The 8,444-nt window shown below is 38.0% G+C and overlaps 1 pseudogene; it reads left to right on the top strand.

Annotated features, from left to right (window-relative positions):
* Positions 1–989: 989 nt before the first annotated feature.
* LOC101343485 (olfactory receptor 5K1-like) lies at positions 990–5,805 on the top strand (annotated as a pseudogene).
* The last annotated feature ends 2,639 nt before the right edge of the window (positions 5,806–8,444 follow it).

Genomic DNA, 8,444 nt, shown 5'->3' on the forward strand with positions numbered 1-8,444 from the left:
AAACAGCAATTTTTCTCATCTTTTGTCTTAAAAGAGTCTCCACCTAGCTAGAAAGGGGTCTTTCAAACGCTCTCTGGAGCTACAGGACCTGGGAGACTGGGAGCTGCAGGGGCCTGATTGTGCCCCGCCCTCACTCTCTTGACTCGAGGAAGACATTTACATACATTTAAATTGATGGAAGCATTTTGAAAGACAGAAGATAGCTAATTTCTTTCTTTTTTACTGTTCTGGAACTGCTACTTTTACTTTAAGACAAAACTATCCTTTTTCCTTAAATAAAACACATTTCATATAATATCTAGCTTAAGTTACTTAGAAAGGTTTTGCTTTTAAGATTGACATAGTATAGAACATAAAGATCTTAATGTACTTTTTAAATAGGCCAATGTATATCAAAGTTTCTCTAAGTAGCTATTAAAAATCTAAATCATAAAACAGACACAAGATGCAGTTTTTTCTGGACGAAGAAGGAACAGAGTTCTATGACTAGCCTTGCAAAAAACTACAATTCTTAGCCATAGCCACCAATCTAACACAAGACAAACTTAGACACAATGCTCTAGACCAGAAGCAAGCTCTTAGAACAAAAGGAGACAGAAAGACCACATAAACTCACCAGACAATACCACACAAAACAAGGATATGGGGATCCTAGTTTCTAAAAGTGTATATAGTAATTTTTGGTAAGATCGACTCAATTCAACGGAAAAAACAGGTACAAAACTATAACTTCCCCTTAAATATCAAAACACAGGTCAGGAGTTGCCACCTCCCCCTGAGAATTTGGCAAAACAGAGCACTACTTTCCAGGTTTTCTCTGAGCCACAAAAAAAACCTAATAAGGAACGCCGCGGGGTTTGGACAGTGTTTTGCTTAGACCAATGTGTACCTTCGTTGCACGAGATTTTTCTTGCAAGTGGCAGGCAGCCTAATGCTCCAGCCTGTCTCGTGACCACCTTATCCTGTCACGGGAGACTTCAACACTCGTGATGAGTGCCGGCGACCGCCCTAATGGCTTTTACCGGTTGACCCGTGCCAGAATTTCTTTGCGGCTTATAGTGGCTCAAAGCTCTTTGAAAATAGAATTACCTCTTCAAACGCCCAAATCCAGGCCTTAACTGCAGTTCACTTAAGGAGTTACTAAATGTCTCTCTTAACCAAATGATCAAACAAAAATCTAAGAAAGATTCTCCTTAATCAATTACCCTGTTTTACAAATAAATTTACCAAACAAAACTTAAGAAAACATGAGAAAGAGAACAACAAAAGAATAAGCAAAGGTTCATTTTCTGAGAGCACTCACCCCGTCAATGTCAAAGGGACATGGAGTGGGAACACGTGGGTCCAGAAGACAGGACCTTTCTTTGCGGGCTTCTGCTCCGCAGTCCAGGTCTCTTCGAAGTTGACTGGATTCGTAGCTTCAGACCCTGCTCACAGCACCATTGACTGTTGTAGGGGAAAAACATCACAAAGTTTAGTAAAGTAAAAAGAAAGTTTTATTTGGCATATATTCAAAAGGACAAAAGTGGGAAGCAGACAAGCATGCTGCCACAGCCATGTCTGCCCAAGTCCAAAGAATATTACAGAATAGGCAAGAATGGGAAAACAGACAAGCATGCTGCCACAGCCATGTCTGCCCGAATCCAAAGAATATTACAGAATAGGCAAGAATAGGAAAACGGACAAGCATGCTGCTACAGCCATGTCTGCCCGAATCCCTGTTACATACAATTTTTGAAAAGTCAATTCAAGCAATAGAAAGACACCTAAATGGTTTCAGATTAAGAGTTTTGAATAATTTCCTTTGTTGGCTCTTCTTCAAAGTTAATAATCTCAATTTGCAGAGGCCACAGTGGTCACTTAGTATCATTAGTGGGATACTGGAAACAAGTTCACTTGTCCCAGGTGATCAGGGTGGAGCTAAGATTTGGATAAATTCTGCCTTTTTACTATAGCATTTTACAGCTCCCTTCACAGAAGTAGAAGTCAGAGTTAATTTCAAAATGCTTACCATCTAATAAGCAATTTGTGCATACACATATAAAAAAGCAATGTAGATTGAACACGAGGAATCTAGATTATGTTGGGTATATAACATATGCTGAAGGACTCAGAAAATGAAGATCAGTGTGGTCTGGGTTATTTAGGTAAAATTTTATTACATACCTTTGTATGTAAACTATGTCTTAAAAAAGTATCAAGTCACTCGAATAGACATATGCACACCTATGTTCACGGCAGCATTCTTCACAATAGCAAAACGATGGAAAAAACCTAGATGCCCATCAACAGATGAATGGATAAACAAACTATGGTACATACACACAATGGAGTACTATGCAAAGAGAAAGAACAACAATGAATCTGTGAACCATCTCATAACATGGATGAAGCTGGAGGACATTATGCTGAGTGAAATAAGTCAATCACAAAAGGACAAATATTGTATGAGACCTCTATTGTAAAAACCCATGAAAAAGTTCACACACAAAATGTAACAATCTTTGCTGGTTACCAGGGATGGGAGGGGTGAGGGGGGATATTAAATAGACAATAGATAAGTGGTATTTTGGGTGAAGGGTAAGACAGTGCACAGTACAGGAGAAACTAGCACAACTTGTACAAGGAAAGGTCATGGAAGCCCCATAGACACATCCAAACTCCCTGAGGGTCTGAATTGCTGGGGGGAGGGCTGTGGGGACCATGGTCTCGGGGAACATCTAGCTCAGGTGGCATGACACAGCTTATAAAGACAGTGCTCTACATTCTACCTTGGTGAGTAGTGTCTGGGGTCTTAAAAGCCTGTGAGCGGCCATCTAAGATACTCCACTGGTCTCATCCCTTCAGGAGCAAGGGAGAATGAAGAGAACAGGATACAGGGAAAAGATTAGTCCAAAGGACTAATTGTCCACAGCTACCAAGGCCTCCACCGGACTGAGTCCAGTACAGCTAGATGGTGCCCGGCTACCACCACTGACTGCTCTGACCGGGATCACAGCAGAGGGTTCTGGACAGAGCTGGAGAAGGATGTAGAGCATAATTCTAACCCACAAAAAAAGACCAGATTTACTGGCCTAAAGGAGACTGGAGGAACCCCGAGAGTATGGCCCCAGACACCCTTTTAGCTCAGTAGTGAAGTTACCTCCGAGGTTCACTGTTCAGACTGGGAGTGGACAGCCCTGTAAAACCAAATGACACTAACAAGGTACAGGAGTCCAGTGACAAGGGCCAGAAAGCAGAAGGGGACAGGGAAGCTGGTGATAGGGAACCCAAGGTTGAGTAAGGATATTGTTGATGTGTTGTGAGATTGTTAACCATCGTCATAGGGCAACATTTGTAGTAACTGTTAAATGAGAAACTATTTTGTTCTGTAAGCCTTCATCTAAAGTGAGAATAACAGCACAATTGGAAGAGCGTAGTCAACGTTACTGAACTGAACATGTAGAAATTTTTGAAATGGTGTATGTTTGGCTATGTGTATTTTCACCAACAACAAAAAAAAAGGTTGAGAAGTTAGAGGGTTGATATGTTGTGGAGTTGTTAACCAATGTCATAAAACAACATGTGTACTTCTGTTTCATGAGAAACTATTTGTTCCGTAAGCCTTCACCTGAAGTACAATAAAAAAATAAATAAAGTTAAAAAAAAAAGTATCAAAAGTATACAGATATTTGGTCAAAGAGTCAAATATCTATATTTCGAATAATGATTTGTAAGAAATAATAGCATGGGCAGGGTCAGTGTTTACGGAAATAAGTAAGCATGGCACTGGGGATGGGAATGAGGAAGTTGAACAATGAGTGGACAGAGTCAGAAAGCTGGAAGAGCTGTTGGTGTATGTGGGAAGTAAGGATGGATGTGGATCAGGTTACAGAGAACCTTAAATGTCCCAAAGAATTTGTAATTATCTTAGAGACAACAAATATTAAAGTCTTCTTGGCAGCAGTGTTGCATTTGACAATGTCATGAAGTAATGGCCACTGAACTCCAGCAAAGATAAATAGTTCTGGAAATAATTAGGAGAACATGACCTTAAATAAGTAATCAAACAATCAGAAGCTTCTATCTGAAAAATGGTAGAAGTCTGTATGGAACAAACTGAAGAGGACACATACTGGATGTTTATCAATTCTCATAAAATGGTCATAATTATTAGAGTATGATCACCAAATCTCATAATATTAGAAAAAACAGGAGACCCTTAAGGTTAGAAATGGAAAGTACCCAGATAAAGAAGGAAAATATTAATATTTTATTTACAACTAGTCTCAGAAAATTTGCTCCATCATAGCAGAATGTGTTCATAGAAATGTAAAGATGATATACACCAATTAACTTATTAAGGAAATCAATGCATTTTTATTTCTCTAGCTTTCCAAGGTAATTTTCTTTAAATAGTTCCCTCCTTAATAATTAGTGACCTTTGTGCACTTTCTAAATTGTAAATTTAACACATCCATATTTTGTTATTTTTAAATTTTCACTCCATTGTGATAGTATGTAAAAAAAGTTTCTCAGTGGAAAAAAAATATATATATACAGGAAAATGGATTTTAAGTACATTTTAAGGTTTGTTAATACAAAAACTGACATTGAAATATTTGAGATCAGTAAATCTACGGTACCCTGTATTTGTCCACTATCTTTTTAAAATTCATATACAAAAAGCTTTTCACTGCAAGAATTTCCTTGAAATTATCAAAATATTCTTGTGAATCTTGACCTTCAGCACTTGAGGTCATAGAAGGTGATACTTTAGGGGAACTAACATTTCCCAGAAGTATGTATGCCTGTATTTCAGAGACAACAGGGGAAGCGACAATTACTCCTTGACAACTGAGTATGTCCTCATAGGATTTACATCACCCAGGGCTAAAGTTCCTTCTGTTTGTGGTATTCTTTGCTGTTTATCTGATCACCATGGTGGGGAATTTTGGTTTGGTGGTGTTGATTTTCATGCAGCACCTTCTCCACACACCAATGTACATCTTTCTGGGCAACCTGGCTCTGATGGATTCCTGCTGTTCCTGTGCCATTACCCCCAAGATGTTAGGAAACTTCTTTTCTGAGGACAGAATGATTTCCCTCTATGAATGCATGGCACAATTTTATTTTTTTCTGCTTTGCTGAAACTGTGGACTGCTTTCTCCTGGCAGCAATGGCCTATGATCGCTATGTGGCAATATGTAGTCCACTGCAGTACCACACCATGATGTCGAAACAACTCTGCATTCAGATGACCACAGGGTCCTATGTAGCTGGGAGCCTGCATTCCATGATTCATGTAATACTTCTGTTAAGGTTAACCTTCTGTGGATCTCATCAAATCAATCACATTATTTGTGATGTTCTTCCATTATACAGAGTCTCCTGTGTTGACGCTTATATCAATGAACTGATGGTCCTTATCTTTGCAGGGTTTGTTCAAATCTTCACTATTACCATAGTCCTAATCTCTTACCTTTGCATCGTTTTCACAATTTTCAAAATGAAATCCAAAGAGGGAAGAGGCAAAGCTTTATCTACTTATGCATCTCACTTTCTCTGTCTCAATATTCTATGGCTCTCTTCTCTTCATGTACATTCAGCCAAGTTCATTTAAAGAAGGGTATAAAGATACACCAGTCGCTATTTTTTATACTGTAGTAATTCCTTTATTAAACCTTTTTATCTATAGTCTAAGAAATAAGGATGTAATAAATGTCATGAAAAGAATTAAGAAGAAGAGAATACCTCATAACATTCTGAAGCAAATATTTCCTGTGACAAATTGATTTTTATTAGATAAACTTTTTTCAAAGTCAAGGATTCTGGGAAAATGGAAACTGACCACTTTGTAGATCAAATATTAAATCACTAAACCATGATTATTTTCAAGTCAAATAATGTATAAATGGTTAAATAAGTTCAGAAAGGAGGGATTCTGTAAAATCTAAACTACTAAGGTCTACCAGGAGCTCTGGTGATGTGGTGGTTAAGAGCTTGGTTGCTAACCAAAAGGTCAGCAGTTTCAATCCACCAGCTGCTCCTTGGAAACGCCATGGGACAGTTCTACTCTGTCCTATAGGGTTGATATAGTCAGAATCAACTCAATAGCAACGGGTTTTTAAGGTCTCTTAGGAGCCATTTAAATGATTACTCCTGGGGTCACAAATTGTGTCAGAGTAGAATTAGCTACATTTTTCAACATATCCAACAAACCCTAGGAATAAAAATCGGTATATAAAGGTAGCCTTCATTTAGCATTCTTGACAAATTTCTGGAATCTCTAAGCATAGTCTTGCAAACTTACACTCGTTTCAAGTTCTCATGTATTAGTGACTTAAGCCACACCATCTATCAGAAGATAACTGTGCATTTGAATTCTAGTGTCAACTTTCTTTGAGTTGTTCAAGATTTCATGTTTGAATATGGATTTATACAGAATATGTATTCTCAAATCAAGAACATCTTTATCTTTAGCGTTAGTCAGTTTTCTTGTTAGGGTCTCTGAAATAGAGTGTTTGTATAATGGTAATTGATCAATCTTTGTTGAAAAATTGCAATTTATTTGAAAGTCCTATGGATTTGAATGTTATCACATAGTTTGATAGTTGTCCATGATGCGTGACAGTACTATTCCTGAATATATCAATTAATTCAAGAGATTTCCCCCTAAGAGAGCATTACTTGTTTGTTATTAGGAATATCACTAAGCTGCACCAATTCCCAGGTAAATTATTGGTATATTATGAGCATTAACAGAAAGCTGGAGATCCTGCTCAGCAAAAATGAGGCAGAAAATAGTTAAAATCCTAGAACACTAAACAACAACAAAAAATTACTGATCACTTAAATGTGCAAATATGAAAGGAAAAAATGGTTTAATGAGAATTCACTCTCTGCTAGACACAAAACAACAACTTTCAGATATATTACCTTCCAAGGAGTTAGGCAATATTTTTCATGCTTTTCCAGAGTTAAAAACTCATACATTGAAATATTAAGTAGTGTGCCCAAGTTCTTGCAGGCATCTGAATGGGATTAGGATTTAAATTAATGATGCCTCTTCCCCATACTGTTTTATAGCTCCTTGCACAGAAAATTAAGTCACAGTTAATCTCCACATACTAAAAATCTAATAAGAAAATTGGACATACGCATATGGGGAGGAAAAGAAAATGTAGATTAAACAAAACAAATTTTAGGTTGTGTTGGGTATATAGCATGTGCTTGGGAATGCAGAATATGGAGATCAGTGTAGCCTGGGGTATTTAGTTATTAAGTAGCATCAGAAATAATAGATGTATAAAGAGTGGGAAAAAATTGATATGAGGGAAAAACAGAAATAAAAGCATGAGCAGAGTCAATGTTTATGGAAATGAGGAATGTGACAACGGCAGTAGGGAATTAGGGACGTGAAGGATGTATGTAGAAAACTGGCAGAGCTATTGGTGAAAGCTGTTGGTGAGTGTGGAAAATAAGGACGGGAGTGGATCCATTTAATGAGAATTTCAAATGCCACAATAGGAAATCTGAATTTATCTTAGAGGCATCAAACATTGATGTCTTCCTGGTAGCAGACTGCAGTTGTCCCTTGCTATTTACAGGGATTTTGTTCCAGGACTGTGGGGATATATGCCATTTAAACATGGCTGTACTATTGACAACTGCAGCCCCCACAGGCCTCTATGCTGCACAGCATGTTGAGACTTGTCTCCAACATGTCGAGACTTGTCCAGATGTGTTCTCCCAAACCCTATTGTCCCTTTACTGATTGACTTGTTTACCTGAATTCCTTCTTCCTCGCCCGTACTCAAAGCCCATTGTTTTGTTAATTGCCTTATTGATTGCTGTATTGACTATAAAATAAACTCCTGGGACTGAAGAGGGGGTCGACTCCTCAGAGTGACCCTCCTGGCCCCACTTCTCTGTAAGAGTTGTGCAGTTGGTTACTGTCTTCGCTGTCCCGATTACCGTCGCCGCTGCGACACAGGACCCCTGTGGATATCAAAATCTGAGGATGCTCAAGTCCCTTGTATAAAATGGCACAGTATTTGTATATAACCTACACACATCATCCAGTATACTTTAAATCATCTCTAGATTACTTATAACCTAAAACATTGTAAATGCTATGTAAATACTTGTTAATGCTTACACTTAATAATGCTTTTCGTTCTTTGCAAGCAGTTTATCAAGAAACACAGAGGCCAATTTTGCCATTGTAGGGATGATATTTCAACTAACACCTGCACAAATTTCAGCTTCTTTCTGCTTTATTGTGTGAATGTTTAATTCTTTCTTAACAAACTTATGGCCCACTGCAGCAAGCGACACAACACTTTCCAAAAGACCTAAGATTTTTCTGGACACCTTTTAAACTCAGTACAGAAGTCACTCTTGAAGTTCACCCTTTAGCCAAAAATTAGACAGGTCTATAAAACAAACAATAACACACATTG

This window comes from Trichechus manatus, unplaced genomic scaffold, assembly GCF_000243295.1.
Source record: "Trichechus manatus latirostris isolate Lorelei unplaced genomic scaffold, TriManLat1.0 scaffold00299, whole genome shotgun sequence".
NCBI lineage: Eukaryota > Metazoa > Chordata > Mammalia > Sirenia > Trichechidae > Trichechus > Trichechus manatus.